Source organism: Oryctolagus cuniculus, chromosome 2, assembly GCF_964237555.1.
Source record: "Oryctolagus cuniculus chromosome 2, mOryCun1.1, whole genome shotgun sequence".
Taxonomy (NCBI): domain Eukaryota; kingdom Metazoa; phylum Chordata; class Mammalia; order Lagomorpha; family Leporidae; genus Oryctolagus; species Oryctolagus cuniculus.
Genome location: NC_091433.1, coordinates 6,437,335 through 6,457,318, shown reverse-complemented (window position 1 = coordinate 6,457,318; position 19,984 = coordinate 6,437,335). Strand labels below are relative to the sequence as shown.

At 48.1% G+C, this 19,984-nt stretch overlaps 1 protein-coding gene across 3 annotated transcripts in view; it reads left to right on the top strand.

Annotated features, from left to right (window-relative positions):
* The first annotated feature begins 363 nt into the window (after nt 1-363).
* The window catches only part of HS3ST1 (heparan sulfate-glucosamine 3-sulfotransferase 1), a 33,841-nt gene continuing 14,220 nt past the window's right edge, over nt 364-19,984 (top strand). Inside the window, exon 1 of one of the 3 annotated variants that reach the window (XM_051830003.2) lies at nt 364-594. The gene's annotated coding sequence lies outside the window, so the exon portion shown is untranslated. The remainder of the gene's footprint in view (nt 595-19,984) is intronic. The other 2 variants (XM_017350365.3, XM_070069586.1) reach the window with 2 other exon arrangements.

Genomic DNA, 19,984 nt, shown 5'->3' with positions numbered 1-19,984 from the left:
GAACGCACCACCAGCTCGAAGGTGGGAAACAGGTGCGCTCGCGGCTCGGACGCAGCCTGAGCGAAGAGTAGGTGCAGTCCGTCCTAGCTTTGCAGCGACAGCCGAGTCATCCAGCCCAGCCCCGCCCGCTGGCCACTCTGACCCCTCCCCTAGCGCCGCCACCCGCGCCAGGTGGGCGGGACCGACTCCTCCAGCACCCTCCGCCCGAGCCCGGAGTCCGCGAGCGCCGCGGAGTCGCGGGCGGGACTCGGAGCGGGCCGGGCAGCAGTGGGCGCTCGCGATCCTCTTCTGCCCTGCCCGCTCTCCCTCCGGGCCCGGCTTCCTCCGTCCCCTCCTCCTTCTCCTGCTCCTCCTCCTGCTCCTCCCCTCCTCAGGACTGAGCACCAAAACGCCCGCCTGCAAGGTCTCCGGCGCGCTGGCAGCCGCGAGCCGCCGCCACTGCCGGGTCTCCGTGGGTGCCTGCGTCCCTTCCACCGCGCGCTCGCCTGCCTGGACATCCGCTCCACCTGCCGCGGGTGCTCGGCGGTGCTGCCCATGGCCCAGCCCGAGAGCCGATTGAGGGCGCCCGACGGGCTGGACGGCGGCGTAGCTCAGGTGAGTGCAGCGCGCGCGGGGCGGGGGCCGCCGGGCTGGGGAGCGGCGGAGCCGGGGATGCCGACGTGCCTGCACCCGGTGCCCGGACAAGTGCCGGGACCAAGGTGGGTGCAAGCTGGAGCAGGTGGAGGGGATGGGGTGGGGGATGAGGAAGGCAGGAGAGATTCGGGGTTTCCCCATGCTCCTCACCTCTTGCCCTTGCACCTCAGTTCTTCAAGTCCTGAGGGACAGGTCTAAAAGGGCAGGAATCGGGGTTTCAGGATCTTAATGGGTTAGGATTTTTTTTTTCCTTATAGCAGCCGTAGGTTCTCTCCTGCCCGCCGCTCGGCGCCCGAAGCTTCTTCCTGGGACTGTGTGAGGCAGCGGGAGTGCAGCGCTCCGCCGAGCCGGCTGCACCTGCAGCCCGGGGCTGCGTTCCAATGCCCTGGGCTCAAGTCCCTGGGCCGAGGAGCAGGAGGAGGGAAAGCCCCTGGTTTGCGTTTTCCTTAGGCAGGAGTCGATGGGAGATGGGGCATCTCCCGAGGGCCAGAGGTGCGCCTAACGCGGGAGACGGAGGCGACTGTCCGGATAGGAAGTAGCCTCCTGGTGAACCCCAGGTGCGCGCGACTTGATATGTTTCTTGTTACTTTTTACTATTTTTTTTTCGTCTCGGCTTCTATTTGGGGCACCCGGGGTAGAGACTTCTGATGGCGGTGGGGTGAGGGGTGACGAGGCTCAGAACGCCAGGGGAGAGAGCGTACCCCGGCTCAGGACGCGCTTTCTCGCGGAGCGGGTCGGCTCCAGGTGCGCTCTCCCGGCCGAGCGCTAAACCGTGCGCTGCTCCCCCTTCTGGCTCCAGCCTGTCCCGGGAACTCGCCGGACGCCCGCGAGAGAGCCGCACCTGGAGGGCGGCGCACGGTGGGATGGAGAGGCGGCTTCAGCGCCAGGTGCGGGGTGTCCTGGCTCCGCAGTCACTTGCAGGCGCTTTAGGGCTAGCATCGCGCCCCTCCGCCGGGAAGACCCCTGCACTTCCCCGCACACCCTGGACCCTCTCTCGGACAAGGGGCTCTGTCCCTCCCTCTCCGCCCCCACTTCGCAGAACCAGCGTGTCCCTGCCTAGCCTTGCGCACGTCTCGCTCCTCCCCTCCCCCTGTGTTATCCTGGGCTATTTTTAGCTGCAACTTGTGCCAAGATGCTTCTTGGGGGGATTTGGGGGAGGCAACTCCAAATCCGCCGCCTCTGGACTGCAATCCCAGAAACACCCTGCTATTCGGCAGCAGCCACAGGAGGTGGCTGAGGGGCTCAGGGTGGAGTGCGCTCGCCTTCCTCTCGCAGCCCGGGCTTTCAGAGGGAAACCTCTGCCGCCTCCGGCTCCGCTGCGCCGCTGGCCTCTCTAGACGCAGTCTCATTCGCTTTGGCGCTGGGCGCTTGGCCCGCTGCTTTGGCACGCAGGATCCTTCAGCCCCACTCCTGCTCTCTCCCTGGGGAGAAATCTCACCTGATGTTGGAATTACCAGGTTCCAACCAACGGTTAATTCCAGCAATTTCATCCTTCCAAAAAAATTAAAAAGGAGGGAGATAGAGCTATCTTGTACTTCCCAGCATCTTCAAAACGCATCCTTTGACACTCGAAATCCGGCTTTTTTGCTTTCCCATAACATTGGGTGCAATCCGAAAAAGCCTGACCTAGTGAATTTTCAAGGGATGAACGCCTCCTCTGCACATCCTCCCATTACCCTGCCCTTTGTACTTCCAGGGCTTGAAGCCCCCCACTACTCAGGTTGCAGAAATAACATATAGCGATGGACCGTTGTGTTATGTAAGGTTTTCCCCAGCGCTCAGCACGGAAAGCTGAAGGAGCTGTTCTGGGCTTTAGTTAGCTCCTCTTACTCTTTCAGTGGAGTTTGACAGGGATGGACAATTTCATGACTAAGCACTCTTAAGTTGAAGTGGTTAATTACGCCAGCAACATTCCATGAAGATCCCACACTGAGGCTGTTAAACTGTGCCTCTGGGCATCAGGTCCTCGGAGCAGCTGCAGGGTCCCCAGGCAGGTGGTTTTAAGAAGATGGGTTGGACTGGAGGAAGCTAGTGGGGAAGTGTTGCCTTGGCTTTGCAAATGGGTATATGGAAAAACCCAGGGCCCTGGCTTCTTGCTGGTATGCCCATCCCCCACCCCTCAAGGCCACCAGCTAAAATAGTGCCTGGCACTGGTGAGTTCCTGAGTAACTCTTGTTGAGGACGGAGTTTGGCTTTAGGTGGACTCCATAACGTATCTGGGACTTGTACTTTTGTTGGCAAAAAAAAAAAAAAAAAAAAAAAACAAAAAACAACAAGGAATTCTTGTTGGAAAATTCCTGGGAGCTCTTTGAAGGGAGGCCACATGGAAGCTTTTCTCATCTGGAAATAAAATGTGGCAGTGACTAGGGGAAGGCTAGCGGGAGGGACTGCCTGGAGACAGTGGCCTGATCACATGCATTGCCTTTCTGAGACAGTGGCATCTACGGACGTGGCACACACAACCACGGTGACTGTTGAGTCGTGTTTTCTCTGGGGAGGCTGGAGTCTGCAGGGAGGGACAGGCTAATTATGGGTTTTCTGAGGGAACAGAGCCTGGACCCAGGCATGCTTGGGCAGCAGGTTCCTGGGCTTGTGTCTAAGCCAAGGTCAGTGGCTGGGTAAGACCTAGTTGTGGCTGCAAAGTAGCGACTTCCTAGCTGCCCCCAGGGAAACAGAGTAACTTTCCAGTTACCACTGAGGAAGGCAGGAAGTTTCCGGCTGGTGCTGGAAAAGACCAGGGTTGTGTTGCCTGCCCCTATCCGGTTCATCAGCCTGATGCTCTCCACTTCCCTCAGCCTGGCTGCGTGTTCCAGGCGTTTTCTGTTAAGGTCGCCCTTCTCTTTAGGGAAGGGCCAGAGAGTGCTAACTGGATTCCAGGCCAGCTTGTGGTCCCATGACCTTAGGCAAAGCACCCCCCCCCCCAGCCTCAGATTCTTCCTTTGCAGAATAGCTGTTGCAGCATTATTATGGGAAAGTGAAATACCGCATAGGAAATGGCTTTTGGCAATTATGACACATTCATGGAATTGAGCAGTTATTTACCTTCCTTGCATTTTTAAACTTTTATGTCTACTTTAGCATTCATTTTCATTGTTGTTTGTGTATGTCTGAGTAAAGTACAGTGCTAAATGTTGAATGAGCAAGATTTCATGTAACGGACCAGTCTCTTGTTGTCACTCCAGGTGAATTGTGCCAGCATCAGGCCTCACTGCTCCTCAGAATTACTGACTTCTTGTTTTCAGAATCAGAGTTAATCTTTAGAGTTTTTTTTTTTCTCTTCTTTAATGTATTGTGTGTCGTATTTCTTAAGAAAATCTGTGGAAGGAAGGCCTTGACATTGCTTTCCTCAACGCAGGAGGAAGTCACAGATGTGTGAGTGAGTGACGGGTTTCCTGAGATACCTGAGAACTGTCCCCACCCCACCCCCAGTCTGTTCTGGCTCTTCGTTGCCTTCCTGTAGGTATTGTTGTGGATTTGTCCTCAGAACCTAGCTCAGCGCCTGGCACTTAGTAGATGTTTGGTAAATATGCTTGGAAAAAGGATTGAATGAACACAGGAGAGCAGATGGCATCATTTCTGTCATAAAGATTTGCAATCTGCAGATTGGAAAATGTAATTAATTTTTTAGGGGTACAAAAGACTCCTGATTGGAATTCAGGTCTATCCCCATCCCACTCTTCCTCCCTGCCTGTGGTGCCTCGATCCTCCGTCACCACTTAAAATCCTAAGTGGTTAGAAGATGCCCGGCATCCATATTTAGGGAGCACCACCCTCTCTTCAAGGAATGTTTCTGGTGGAGGCTAGGGATCTTTCTCCTTGTCCAACTCCAGATTCTGAACACGGAGCTCAGCTGAGTGATCCCACCTTGGGGCAAGAGTCTTGAAGGACAGCTGAAAGACACAGGGGCACGTGAGTGTTTATTTTGCACCTTGGATCATGGGACCAGCAATGTCAGCTGCAGCATTGATGTCCCAAGGTGTGGTCCCAGAGGGGCCATTAAGCTGGCAGTGTCTTCATGCGCCCTCTGACATGAGGTTCCCTTCATTCCCTTTCATCCCAATCCTGGCTTCTTGGCTTCTCTCCGAGTCCCAGAGGCAACCAGTAGTCTCCCAATGAATTCCTTCTCTCTCAAGTTAGCAGAATTGCCGTCAGCTGGTACACACAGCCCTTGCTATTCATCTTCAGGCCAGCCTCCGGCAGAAAGCATTCTCAGCTTCCTCTGCCCGCAGGGAATTAAGTCCATTGCTTTTTCAGGCTGTTAGAATAATATTTACTGGGCCAAAGTTTGTCAATAGTTATGTGCTACCATGAGAGGCCTAGAAAAATGAATACATTATTCTTCCAAGGAATAGCCTGAACATAACAGAAATAGATCCCAGTGGGCATCTTTTCTTTCATTTTTTTCCCTCTCTGTTGCATGCTTTTTGGTCATTTCCCAGCAGGGGTCGCCAGCTCAAATGCTTTCGGCAGCTGGAGGAGCACCAGGCTGTGCGGAATGGGCCTACGGGGCCGCCTAGCTCACACCCAGCCTGGGGCTGCTAGAGGGATCTCAGACCTGGTCCTGCCAGATGAGATTTTCTTGTTATCAAAATGGACTGTGAGTTTATAGTTTTATGGAGAATCTTCTGACTTTCAAGTGCCAGCAGTTAACTCAGTATTTCTAAATAAAATCATGTGAATCTCACAAAACACGTTGGTGGATCAGCCTCGTATCCGCTGCACAGGCCTCCCATTTATGGCCTCTGCGGGGAAATTTGGCCGCAATATGAGATCCACAGGAATCAGTTTCCTAGGATGCCCAGGTGTGTGTGTCTGTGTGTGTGTGTTGGGGGTGCCTCGTAGACAGCGTTCCAGATTCTGGTCACGGTCACAGCTCTGTGTTTTTACGTATTTGGGATACACCTGTCCCTGTCTCAGTAGGCCATCCCATTTGCGTCTTTAGCAGGCCTTCCTTGAGATCCAGCTACATACCACATATTGTTCTGCTTCCTGTGGGCACAGCAGGAGCAGAGCAGATGGAAATCCTCACCCTTGCCCTTATCTTATAGTGGAGGAGACATACAAAAAGTGAGCTAGATAAGTAGAATCTCCTCTTGTTAGGTAGGGATGTGCTAAGGATAAAAAATAAACAGACCTGGGGAAGGCCCTGTGAGATGTCTCAGACCTGGGTGAGGAAGCCTAGGCAGGCAGCCAGGGACTTGCAGTTCAGCTTCTGGCTCCACATAACCGAAGTCGAGCTTCATTGCCTGAAATGAGAGATTGTTCCCTGTGGGAGCTCAGATTCTTGATTTTGTTCTGAGAGTTGCAATTGTGGGTTAATCCCTGATGTTGGCCCATATTCCCAGTTTTAATTGAACACATTTATTGGGTGCCTACCTTGTGCTAGGCATTGCTTTAAGTGTTAAAATACATCCAGGGCCAGTTCGCACAGAAATTGTAGGCCAGCGTGTAAGACACAAACACAGGATCACAAATGCTGAGACAACTAAAGCAATTGAGGAGAATGTTCAGCTCTGTTTTGTTTTTAATGTTAACACATTTATTTTCATCTGCTTGAAAGGGACAGAGAGGAAGAGAGGGTAGAGAGACATTTCTACTGATTCACTCCCCAGATGCCCACAACATGCAGTAGTCAGGGCAGGGCCAGACTGAAACCAGGAGCCTGGAAATCCATCCTGGTCCCCAGCATCAGTGGCAGAGCGCAAACACCTGGGGTATCACCCACCGTCTCCCTAGATGCATTGGCAAGAAACTGAATTGAAAGCTGAGGAACTTGGACTGAAGCCAGCATAAGAGGTGGCTTAACTCGCTGTACCACACCACCACCCCTGGTCAGCACATTTTTAATTTAACTTCAGTTAGATATGTGCCAGGAACAGTTTCAATCTGTGCTTTTCAGCTGTTTTTTTTTGCACCTGGATCCCATTATCTGTAGACTTTTTTTTTTTTTAAGGTTTAATTTCTTGATCTGGCACTGTCCTTTGTGTTACTACAAAATTTCATTTTGCATTATGAAAACAAAGTATTTTCAAATGTGTTCCAAGTGTGAAGTATACTTGTGCGCTTTTGAGACTGTGCCACACCCTTTCCCAAATCTGCCTCCACCGTTGCTGGCAGGACAGTGGGGCCAGGGATTCAGAAGGAGTTCTTGTTCTTGGAGGACTGATGGTTAGTGGGAGAGTCAGATGAGTTAGCCACATCCTGGCCTCTGCCCCTCCCACTCAGGAGACCATCCCAAGGATAGTCCCAGTTCATCATCCTGCCTCTTTCAATGCAGCAATTTCAACTCACGTAATTGTGCAACAGGGGCGTTTATCTGGAGTCCTCTTGTTACTTGATTGACTCACTTGCTTACTACGCCTGCTCCCCCCACCAGATTTCTGTCCTTGAGCAGAGCAGGGATCTGGAGGAGTATGTTTGCTCCAGTTTCTAGAACAGTATGTCTGCTTCCAAGTAGCTGCTCAGAAAAGCATCGGGCGGCATTTCTGTCTGGGGGAATTCGGAAAGGCTTCATGGGGGGAAGAAACATTTGAAAAAAGAATGGTATGGGTATAAGAGGAAAAGAAATAGCACGATGAAACAGTCAAAATTTGGATAGTCCTCACCCTTGCTGAGGACTCGGTAGTCTATTTCGAGGGATTCCAATGTGGTCAGTTCAGCTGAACACCTGACACTTTCACAGGACCACTTTGCTGAGTGGGTTTCAGCTGTGCAAAGCACTGTGGCATGAAAAGAATGTGGGCTGGACAGCTGCTCGCTTTGATACAGTGTGATGCTACCCATTGTCTCCTTGAGGTCCCTAAGCGGTCCTGCAAGGGCAGCAAGGGAGCTCTTAGCATCCTCCCTTTAGACTCAGGAAACTGAGGTTCCTAAGTGAAACAGCTTCTCTTAGCTCCCCTGCCCCAAGGTGTCAAATGCTGGACCCACAGCCAGCCTTCTCCACCTGCAGCGAGCAGATGGCTCAAGGTGGAGATGTGTTAAATCCTCAGAGGACTGACTAGACCACATTTTCTGTAAGTGAGGAAATACATTTGGATTTAAAACGTTCACATCTCCTTTTATCCGTCAAGAACTTCCATTTCAGCATTTTATGTCTTGTCGAATTTCCCCTAGAATTCCTGCAGATTAGGCCCACGTACACCCTGCAGTGGGTTGTTTTATGTAAATGTCTTCCCTCTTTAGTTGGGGAGAGTAAATCAAAGTCCTGTATCAGCAGTTAGAATTCAGTAGGAGAAAGGTGATTGCAGATGTAGCTGAAATGAAAAGGCAAGCTCGCCTTGCTGTGCTCGGAAAATAAATGTTCCGGTGGCACAGGCTGAGGGGCTGGGAGCCGCCTCTGGAGAGCTGCTGGCCTCTTCCTCGGGCCACTTCTCAGAGCACGCTGTCCCCAGCACCCCGGGTAAGAAGGCGAGGGAAGGGCTCAGTTTCAGATTTCTGGGATAACAATTTTAAGTTGTCCTTGTGACAGAAGATGCATGAGTTTCAGAGTCACATCTGTTTGCATTTCTGTCTTGGTTCTTACTTCTCATGTCAACTTGGGAAACAGAGCATTTCTCTAGGCCTCCATTTCTCAGTGTTCTAGGAACGATAAAAGGACCTGGCAAACACCAAGTGCCTGGCTCTGTGCTCAGTGGAAGGTATCCTGCTCTTGTGCACAGCTGCTGGGTTTAGCAAAGAAAACTGCAGGATACCCAGTTCGACGTGAATTTCAAATAAACAAGTAATGTTTTAGGTCCGTCCTAGATCCTGAACACTAAGACATTCCCACATTGATTGTCTGAAATTGAAATTTCCCTGGGCATCCCATGTTTCATTAAGCATCCTGTTATCCTGGCAACAGTCCTGAGAGATTGCGCGAGAGCTTCAGAAAGTTTGTGGAGAAGTGGAATTGAAAGATAAGTTTATTCTGGTGCAGGGGTATTTTGCAAAGCGTGCATAATTTTTCCATCATATGTGTTGTCCGTGGACTCTTTGAAGACAATTTGTGCTTTTCTGAAAGTTCTAGAAGCATGCAAAGTGAGAGAAATGAGAAGACTGGAATCTCTAAGGTGAAATGATTTAGCCTTGGGGAGAAGGATTCAAGATGAAAGAGAAGGGTTGTCTTCCCTGGTGAGCTAAGCAAGAAAACAATCAAAGGAAGGTGAACTTGTTTGTTTGCTTAAAGGAGCAAGAGTGTGTGGACCCAAACACAACTTTCTGTGCATTTAATAAGTGAAATTTTCTCCCATGTCATGAAGACATGAGCCAGGTTGTTCTGAACCCTTCAGAGAGAAGGAATTTCAACTTGTGTGGCCACCAGGGTAGTACTGGGTCCATTAAGACAGCACCTTATTAAATACACATATTACTCCAAGCTCTTTTCTGCAGGGCTGGTATTCAAAAGCCCAGACTCATACAAGGGCTCTACTGAGAACACTGAAGGGAGACTTTGTGCTTGGAAAACTCACCCCTGAAATTGCCGTTGCATCAGAGGAATCCAAAGCTAATAAAACTGTTAGCGGGCCCTGCAGTCTCACTCCCTCTACTAGATGACCTCCGGATGTAAATTGAACCTGAAATCTGCCCTAAGACTGCTGGAGCATGTTGTTTTGAGGATGGCTGTGAAAATGCTGTATTTCCATTCCAGGTAATAGCCTGGTGGGGAACTAAATTAACAAGAATTTTGTTGCAGATGTAGTTTCCAAAGCAGAATTTTATGATTTCTTCAATAGTGAAGTATTGCTCATGCTGAAATACTGGTTTCTATTGCATAAGATATTAATAACTCTTCATTTAACCTGAGCCACTTACCAACAGTTTGCGTCTATAGAACATGGATCAGAAAGGAGGGAGAGCAGCAGCATGGTTAGCACGAAGGCTTGCCCAGCTGGAGAGATCCATGTAGAGTCCACGTGGCTACTTTTCATTTGCTTCACATGCCTAAGCCTCAGTCTCCACACCTGCAAAATGGACACAATGAAAACTAGAGTACAGGAGGTGCAGTGCTCATAAATTGTGCTTTACACAGTTCCTGGCACATAGTCCTTTCAGAAAAAAGATGCTATTAATAAGCTAACAAAAGAAAGCAAAGTGGGGCCCTAGATAGGCAAGTCTTTGTCATGCCACAGAGACCATGAATTAAACCTCATATGTTGTCTTCATGGTTGAGTGCTTGGTCTCTATTTCTTTAGTCTTAATTTATATAATTCAAGCAAACATCATTACTCATTTTCGGGGTCAACAGATTAGAAATAGCAGTGCAGAAGGGATTTGGAAGGGCCCCTTAGGGGACGATAGAAAGTCCAGGGAGAGAAAGGGCAGCAAGGAGAAAGAACGGAGGGGTAGAGGGGAGAGAACAAGAGAAGAGCACGTGAGAGAAGACAGGAGAGCACGGGACAACCATGAACAGCAGACCAAAGGTTTTAGAGGCTGGAAGTCCAGTGCTATTTTGTGACAGGACCGTCTTAGGTGGTCCCTGATTAACCCCGATGCTATCATTTGGTTAAACGTCACCCCCTCTCCTTGTCCCAGAAGTCCTCAGGTCCCCAACATAACAACTGTGTGACTGTGTGGTTGAAGGAAAGACACGAGAGCTGCAGGTGTCGAGCTGGAAAGAAGGTGCACCATGGTTTGGGCAGTGAAGCACTGCCTCTCCCCGTGTCCTACGACTATAAAATCACAGGGAAACCCAGAGAATAGGGGACTCAGAGCCGTCTGGTGGAGCCCCAAAGGACCTGGCCGCGGTGGTCCTGTCACTGTGGGGGATTTGCTTGGTCTGATTTTAGTTTCCTGATAATCTTCAGCTCTGACGCAGGGGAGCTCCAGGGTGGTAACCCTGCTGCCTGGTGCCTCCTTGTGAGATGATCTGCAGGCCTGCTGCCCTCTCAGCCACATCTCCACGCCACATGACTGACGTTTCCAGAGAGGCAGATTGGTGCTCACTGGTCATCTGCAAAGCAGGATCAGCCTTGGGGTCACTGGAGCTCCTTCCCTCAAGTAGATCGGAGGAGTCAGTGGTGACTCTGGGCTCACAAGAAGGTCCCCTGACTGAGACAGGAGTATGTGATTGAAGTATCTGACATTGGGGGTGTGGCTGGGCTTCTCTGAGCTTTGGCTGCCTTATCTGTACTTGAAATTGCACTTCTTCATGAACTTCTATTGTGAGATCACTCTTTATAATATATGTAGCACACTCATTAGAGAGACTGGGATGTAGCATCTCTACCGTGGCATTGAGTAGTATCCTGGCTCCTGCCTTTTGCCTGGTTCAGGCTCTGCTATTTTAGGCATCTGTGGAATGGATCAGTGGATGGAGGCTCTTCCTCCCTGCTTATCTCTCTGTCTCTATCCGTCAAATAAAGAAATAAGTATTTTAAAAGAATGTCATCAAGGATCTAGCATCTTATCTATCACCTTTCAGTCCACTCCTCTTTTTAGCTGATCCACCCCTACAGGCGATAAGAGGGCCACTATGCCCCTAAACAACCAATCTCATCACTCATCTAAAAAGTAGGAAAAGAGGATAGGGGCTTCTGTGTTTTTAATCAGGGGGCGGGGAGCCTGAAGGTCTTTCTCAAAAGCCTCTAGAAGAGGGTCCCTTTGGGTTTCATTAGCAAAAACTAAGTCACAAGACCACAGGTTTAAAAAAGTGAGAGTGGGAAACTAAGGCACAGAGACATTTAAAGCAATGAAAGAGAAAATTAATCGAATGTGGTGACTTTGGATTGATCCCTCCTGCCTCCGAGCAAGTATTGCCTTTATGTTTGTACATTGCAATCGATGATTGATCCTGTTCAGCTTCATAACCTCTCTTTTATTGCTGTCTTCAGCTGAAATAATAAATCTTGTATCCTGGATTCCCCCTTTACCCCCTCTCTGGCTCCATAACTTTTGCAGTTTTTGCAATGGCCAATATTTCTCTGTTAATCTCTCCTGCTGACCTGAGATGTCTTTGTAGAACACCAGGCTAATCAGGTCCTTGCCCTATCCCTGATGTGCGTGCTCCACGGATGACATCGTTTATGGTTTTGGTTTTCAGGTGTGGGACTCTGAGATGCAAGACATGATCAGGTCTCAGCCACAGCTCAGCCAGTGGTTTCATTGCAGGATCACCGTGGGGCAAGTTAATAACCGCTCCAAACCTCAGATATTCTTTCATGGTTTTTAATTATGTGCTTTTCATACACTCATTTATTTCATGATGAATCTGTCTCTGTGGATTAAGTTGTAGGAAGAATGGAACTTTGTGTTTCTAGTCCCCAAACATGGATCAATCCTGAACCAATGCCTGGCAGACAGTCGGCACCCAAGAAATAATGGTTGAAAGCAAAAGGCATAAAAGCCTAATACTCAGCATTTGTAGAGCCATTTTGATGATAATGGCTTGAATTAATGCACATTGTGGTTGCTTGAAAACTGGCTCTTCTCTCGCAGTTTTGTTTTTTGTTATAAAAGTGGTGATGAACTTCAAGTTTTACAGCATGGCACTCGTTCTGTCCATTCAAGCCTCAGTGGTGAGGATACCATTCTCCATTATGTACACACCTAAAAGTCTGACCACAGGATCACCCATTGAACCCTTAGAGATAAATCAGGAGTGTAGACATACCCACGCTTTGCCTCTGCTGTTCCTCTGCCTGGAACCACCCCACTCTCCCCTTTCCCATCGGATTCAGACTGTGCCATTCTTCAAAGCCTGCCTGTAGCTCTCTTGTTCCACTCATGTCCTCCTTGTTTCATGGTAAATCACTGCATCTGTGCTCATCAAAACAGTCTCCTTTTTCCTGGTATGGCAGCTAGGACGGCACTTTCATTCCTAGTTGACACTCATCATGGCCAAGAGGACAGTTGTGTACCACCTGGCCTGAAGCAGTAAGGATTCTCTTCCCTGCCAGCCTGGTGACCTGTACTGCTCAAGACAGGGGCCTCTCTGTCTTTCTGGGTCCCAGAGACTCGAGCAAGCAGGGTTCTGCTAGCAGCCTGCCTGGGAGAGGCAGCCCAAGGTTAGTAGGCACCAAGACGCAGGTGTTTATCTCAATTTAAACAAGAGGGTCCTGAGCAAGACACTGCCTACCTCTCCAGTGTGGCCAGAGCACTGCTGGTGGTGCAGGGGACATGGTTCTCATGGTTCTAATTGCTTGTTGCCTCGCCTCAGTCCCTCAGGAGAGAGCTCCCGGAGAGCAGAACAATCCACTGTGGTTGGTGCTTGCCATGTCCCATGCCTGGTGTAGGCATTGGTTCAAGATGGCTGAAGGAAACAGAAAGTGATGGGGGTAACGGTGAGGGGGAGGACCTCTGGTCCCTTTGGTAACTCCTAAGTAGAAGTGCCATTATTATAAATAAAAGCAGCAGTCTTTGAGAGGAAACTGGTGCTTTAGTTTAGATAGGCAGCTGCCATTTGTCACCTCTGGAAGGAATTAAAGTGATCTGAGAAAATGCCTCCTGAGCAAGGTCACTGCCACTTGCATTCTCTCCTTCCCAGAGCTCTCATTGGGAGCCTCGTCTACAACAGCCTTTCCCCGGCCTCAAGGCGCCCATCCCAGGGACATCCTGGCAGGTGGCACCTACTCCTGATTTGGGCATGCAGTCGGATTTTGGTTACAGAGGCCGCTGGGCCCTGCTGATTTAAGCAATGCCTGTATTTAAGACTGTCATCACCTGCTGCCTTTTCTTACTTGAATAGTGCTGTAAGGCTCTCTGCTAAAGGCTAATTATCTCATAATCATTGTCCTTTAAAAACACTAGATTAGAGCCACATTACACTCTTGATTCTGTTGTTCTTCGTCATCTCTCTGGGCAGAGCTATCAGTTCAGCAGAATTTCTTTGCTTTCACTGAAGAATGTTTTCCTCTCCTTTGTCAGTGCTTGGAATGTTGCTGTTCTCGTTACGCCTGACTATTTTATTTTAAACTCTGCTTAACTCGATTTGGGGCCTGAAGCATTCTCAGTGTCTCTTTGCAGAGTCTCCTGCAGTCACCAGCCAATGGACCTTTCTTGGGAGGTGTTGCTATCACCCCAACTCTTTGGTAAATGTTTATTTCAAAGGCAGAGTTGCAGAGAGAGAGAGAGAGAGAACACAAGGGAAATCCTTTATTCCTCAAATGGCTGCAACTGCCTGGACTGGGCCAGGCCAAAGCCAGGGGGCCCAAGTGGGCCAGCCTCTGCTTTTCCATGCACATTAGCAGGGAGCTGGGTTGAAAGTACAGCAGCTGGGACATGAGCCAGCACCCATATGGGGTGCTGGCATCACAGGCAGTGGCCCACTATGCTACAATGCCAACAGCCTCAGCCCAACTCTCAACTTATGGCAATACTCTATCCCATCACCTGATCTTCGAGCTCTGTCCAGTGACCTCAGCCATGACTGTCAAAGCACAGCCATCAATTTGGCAGGAACCACATGGACAAGTCTTCTAGAGTACAGCACACGTGAGCAGCTTCTGGATTGCTGGTGATGAGTGTGTAGGCCTCCTTGGTGTGGTGGTCTGCTCCTTCGAGGTGCACAGGCACTTCTTCCTCAGCCCACCTGGGTGCTCGTGCAACTGGGGCTGCTCCCAAGGACACTGTCTCCATGCACATATTGACCTTCATTTTCTCAATGCCGAAGCGCTTCCCGGATGACTTCGTGCTGAGGTTTTGGGAACTGCCACCTGTGTTTTGGATCTATATCTGACAGCAAGAGCTGTAGCCAAAACAGAACTCAGCAGAACTGTCACAGGAAGTCCTTATCCTTCTCCCATGACAGGGTCAAACTCATCCCTTGTATTGTCCAGGGTACAAGTACAGTAGCCAGCATCCTCAGACAGCACCACTGATGCCATGTTTGCCTCACTTGTGACAAGTATTTAAGCAAACAAGACTAGTTGCTATAAAACCTAAATGATTACTATCATTGTCATTTCATCTTTCTCTTCAACCTCGCTTCACTATCATTGATTGGGCACATGTCACTGAGTTCCTGTTTATTGAGTATCTGTGTTGGGGGGGCTAACTTCTTTTAGAAAAATAATCTTATATTTTTTAAAGATCTATTTATTTATTTGAAAGCAGAGTTAGAGACAGAGGGGGAGAAATAGAGAGGTCGGTGTTCCATCTACAGGCTCACTCCCCAAATGTCTGCAATGTCAGAAGCTGGGCCAACCCAAAACCAGGAGCCAAGAGCTGCTTCTGGGCCTCCCACCTGGGTGCAGGGGTCCAAGCACTTGGGCCATCCTCTGCTGCTTTCCCAGGCACATTAGCAGGGAGATGGAATGGAAGTGGAGCAGCTGGGACTCGAACCGGTGCCCATACAAGATGCCGGCACTGCAGATGGCAACTTTACTCATTATACCACAGAACCACAATGCTGGCCCCTCATTCAATTCTTGTAGCTCCCCAAGAGGATGGACAGAGTTCCCTTTCTTGAGATGCAGGAACTGAGGCCCAGAGAGGGATGTGACTATTCCAAGAGCACATAACTAAGCCAGGGTTTAACTGCAAGGTAGTTTAATCTCGGTCGCTTTGCACTTCCCACACTACCCCATTTATTCTCCTATTTCCTTATATGTCTGATTTGACCTGGTCTTGGGTTAGAAGTGTTCAGCTTTTGTTTTGTCCTCACCAGATCCCTGGGAGTTTCTCAGGGCCCTTTTCTGTGATACATTTCCCAAACTACTTCTTCCTGCTCCCCTTTAAGTTGGTGAAAACCTGTCTGAACTGTAGCCTCTTTCATCTCACTGGATCAGAAGTGTTTGTTTCCATAACGGGCTCTTCCTCTCCATAGGGAACTCCTCAGGGGAACTATATCTCCTGCCCATGTTCCTGGACATGTCCAGCAGAGCCTGCACGTAGGAGGCCTGGCTGTGTCCTGAGCAAATGCTGTGTATCCTTGGGCAGTGTCTGAATTGCTAATTTTACAGTGAGGGGAAGGAGGAAGGAGAAAATAATTGTGAGAAGACATCTTAGAATCCAAATAAGTGACTTGCAGTATTAAGTCTCTCCCTACTAATCCAAGTATTTGAAGAAAAGCTATGAAACACCAATCTAGAAATACCAACACAATCCTCAAAGCCTCATTTATCTTGAGCCATCGTTCTTTGGCTGAGCCTAATGAATCTTCAGGTTTAGTTTTGGTACCAAAGTGGAAGGCAAAGCCTGGCCTGAGCCTGCAAACCAACTTCTTAGGGAAGTAAATGTGGTTGTTAAAGGAGAAAAGCTGTGCAACGGATTGATCAAAGCAGACTCAGCCAGTTTTACCCATTAGCTACCTCTGAAAAACTCATCCTCCTGGGAGCATCATTTGGGTTGAAAGATTGCAGGACCTTGAGGTGTGCGCTGGCCTCATTAATGCTCTGATGGCCTGGAGAGGGTGTGTGAGTAGCTGGGAGTCCTGAAATCTTGCTCAGCCCCTGAGCAGTCACAACCACACAAATGCATGTGCGTGCACACACACACACACACACACACACATTTTATGCAGCAGGCACCTGTTCAGAAGAGCTGCAACTGGGCACTTCCTGGACTCTGCTAAGGTCTGGTTGAATCCAGTGGACAACACAAGGAGCAACCCAGAAAAGCCTGTGTCATCCAGGCTCTCTACTTGTCCCTCCTTCCCTCCCTCCCCCCCTTCCTTCCTTCCTTCCTTCCTTCCTTCCTTCCTTCCTTCCTTCTTCCAACACCTTTGTTTTTCCTTCTGTTCAGTAAGACCTGGGGGAAGTAATACAGTTATTAAGAGATGGTAACTCCTTTCCACATCATTTATTTTTCCTTTAATTTTTAAATGCAAACCAAGCCATTTCTAAATGCAGCTCTGTATTAGTTCTTCTTATTTCATAACACGTGAACAAAAACATTCTTACGTGGGATATATGTACAAGGAGAATTCAAAAAATTATTGAGAAATACATATCATGAAAACATTATGCATGGATTTTAAAAGATTTTTGTACTGGGGGTCAGCACTGTGGAGTAGCAGGCTAGATCTTCACTTGTGGTGCTGGAATCCCATATGGGCACTGGTTCGTGTTCTGGCTACCCTTCTGATCCAGCTCTCTGCTTGTGACATGGGAAAGCAGCGGAGGGTGGCCCAAATGCTTGGGCCCCTGCACCCTTGTGGGAGACTGGGAAGAAGCTCTTGACTCCGGGCTTCGGATTGGCCCAGCTTTGACCCTTGCAGCCATTTGGGGAATGACCCAGCAGATGGAAGACCTTTCTCTCTGTCTTTCCTTCTCTCTGTCTGTAACTCTGCCTTTCAAATAAATAACGGCTTTTAAAAAAGATTTTTGCACCAAAATAAGGTTATCTTTTAATTCTATTTCCCAGGAACTTTTAAAGCACCCTCATTGATCTAATTTTTCATTATCTATGGCATCTCTATGCCCTGCTAACAAACCTCCTGTTCTTATCCCTCTCACTGTCCTAATCCTAGTATAATCATGACAGTTTTTGTTTGTTTGTTTGTTTTTTTGCCTTCTTCCTCTTTGGTTCCTGTCCAGTTGGGTCTGGTTTGTGTGAAGGAAGAGGTAGGATGTATGTCACTTTGTCCTGATTTCCTGGTGTCTGACACATAACATTTCTAGTTAGGTCTTAAAGATGTGGATTCTCTGGGCTTGCTGATACTCTGGTTCTCTCGCCTCTTGATACTCTTCAGCATTGGTGCTGCACTTCCTTAGGGAGAGGTGGAATGTTATACATGGTAAGAATGAGAAAGCTGGACCCCTTTAGCAGCTCTTGGTCCTCCTCTGTTGTCCTAAGCCATTGTGCTCACTCTCAAACTTCTATACCCCAGTGCAGCAAGCAACAGCCCTGCGGTAAACCACCTCCATCCTGCCTAGAAAATTGTTAAGATTGGGAGAAATTAAGTCATTTCCTATCACATGCACATCCTGTTGGTCCATAGCCCCAGGCAAAGGGCTTCTACTGGTATGCTTTATTGCCAGTGAGGAACTTTTTGTATAATGTTTTTCTTAATCTACTGGGACTATTTTAACAAAGCACCATAGAATGAGTGTCTCCCCCCATCCCCAGTAAAATGCATTATTCCTCTAACTCCTCTTATCAAGAGGATCTCAGCAGCTTAGAAATTTGATAGACATTGCTACTTTTAACCTATGAAATGTTAGACTGATGCTGGCATGAGTGACAAAACTTTGTGGTTAACTTTTAACAGGAATCATTGTTTTCAATTTGGATGATACAGGTTGAGCATCTGTAATCTGAAATCTGAAGCGCTCCAAAATGCAAAACTTTTTGAGTTCTGACATGACACCACAGTGGGAAATTCAACACTCTGAAACTTTATTTTAATACACAAAATTATTAAAAATATTTGTAAAGTTATAATTAGGCAATGTGCATATGGAGGCTATGAAACATATGAATTTTGTGTTAGTCCCCAAGAGATCCCCAAGTATCTCATTATGTATACAAGTATGCAAAGATTCCAAAATCTGACAAAGTCCAGAATTTGAAATACTTCCATCCCCAGAATTTTGGAAAAGGTATACTGTAGTATCTTGCCATGAAAGACAAGCAAGTTTATCTTTTAACTCCCTAAAGCCTTCCCTTTTGAGTAATATTGAAAGGTTCCAGAATTTATGACATAGTTGTTTCCCTTTGGAAATAACGCTTGGAGTATTTCCATGTCCTGCTGCAGGTCAGATAGAAGTCATGGTGGAAGTGTGGGTCTGGCTCCCAGCTCCGCACCCTGTTCAGTCCAGTTCGTTGGTCCTTGCAGGCAAGGCAGGCATGGGGAAGCTGCATGAAATAGATATGAAATACCTGTGCTAGCAACGTTTGTGGTCTGACTAAACCTGCATTAGTGACAGCAGTGGAAATGACAGTCTGGCACTCACAATAAGTGACGTTCCTTGAGGCCTATCTATACACCGTGCCCTCTCTTAGCGCTTCATGTAACAGTATCTCCTTTTGTTCTCATGGCAGTCCTACAAAGCTGGTTCTGTTTCCATACCCACATTTCAGATGAGAAACTGAGCACACAGACATCAAACCTCTCACTCCTTGTCACACACAGGAAAGATGAGGCAGAGACTGGACTCACAGTCAGAGTCTTAACCAGTAGCCTCCCCACTGTGAGTGCCTATCACTCATCTTGATGATTCCTGAATATTTTCTTTAGATGCCAGCCTGCATCAAATGCTTTATGTAAGTAGTAATAAATAACATTAAAAAGCATAAAATACAGATCATTTTGTATCAATATTCAGAAGGTATGAATGACTATGTCCAAAATGATTAAACGACACAGACCATTGTGTTGGAAGATGCTGAGTTCTCATGAGAGGTAACAAGAGATTTAAATATTTAAATATGGCATTTAAATATTTCAAGATTAGGAAGATAATAAAACAGGCATCCCCTGTTTAAAATGCATTCATTATAGAGAAGTTAAACATTGAGTTTAACATTGGTAAACCAGGTGCTAATTTGTTTGGTAGATTTGAAATGTCAGAAAAAAGGAATATTCAACTTGAACAATGTTTCTGAATGTTTTGCAGATAAGGGACACATAGAAATGTCAGTGTGTGTGTCAGTGGGGTGGGGGGGATATTCCAGAGACGAGAACTATGCTTCAGAGCTTTGTTCAGGCCATCACATGTTGAGCAACAGTTTTACTCGGAAAAGGAAACCATGCAGGCACCGTAAAGCCCTGCACTGCCATGGTCCGGCCCCTTCCTTGCTTCCAGGCTGGTTTGCACCTGAGCTCCTTGCAGGCATGGGCGTCTTAGTCACTGTTCTCCTTCTGGTGTGTTTGTGGTACTGGCAGTGCAGATGGCCCCTGGCCTAGGATGGTTTGACTTACAACTTCTCAATTTGAAAATGGGGCAAGAGTAATATGTGTTGAAGAGGTACCATCCATCAGAGGCTGAATCTGCACCTCACTCTGGGCTAGTGCAATGCAGTCCAGTCCTCTCTTGCAATTCTGGGCAGTGGCTGCAACCACATCTCCCAGAAAGTCCCACAGTCCCGAGGAAAAACAACTCATGCTATGGTGTGCTGTGTTGTAGTGCTTGGATGTTCAGTAGGTTAGGTGGACTCAGTGCCTTTTCAACTTAGCATATTTTCCTTTCTTTCTTTAAGGTATGTTGGTTTTCATAATTAAAAGCAATTTTATGTATTTATTTTTGATATGTTGGAAAGGCAGAGCAATAAAAAGGCAGAGACAGACAGAGCTCCCATCTGCTAGTTAACCCCCAAATGCTCCTAACAACCAAGGGTGGGCCCAGCAGATGCCAGGAACTGAGAACCCATTCTGAGTCTCCCACGTAGTGGGCAATGACCCAGGCACTTGAATAATCACCTCCTGTCTCCCAGGGTGCACATGAGCAGGCAGCTGGAATTGGAAGTGGACAACAACTTGAACCCATACTCTCTG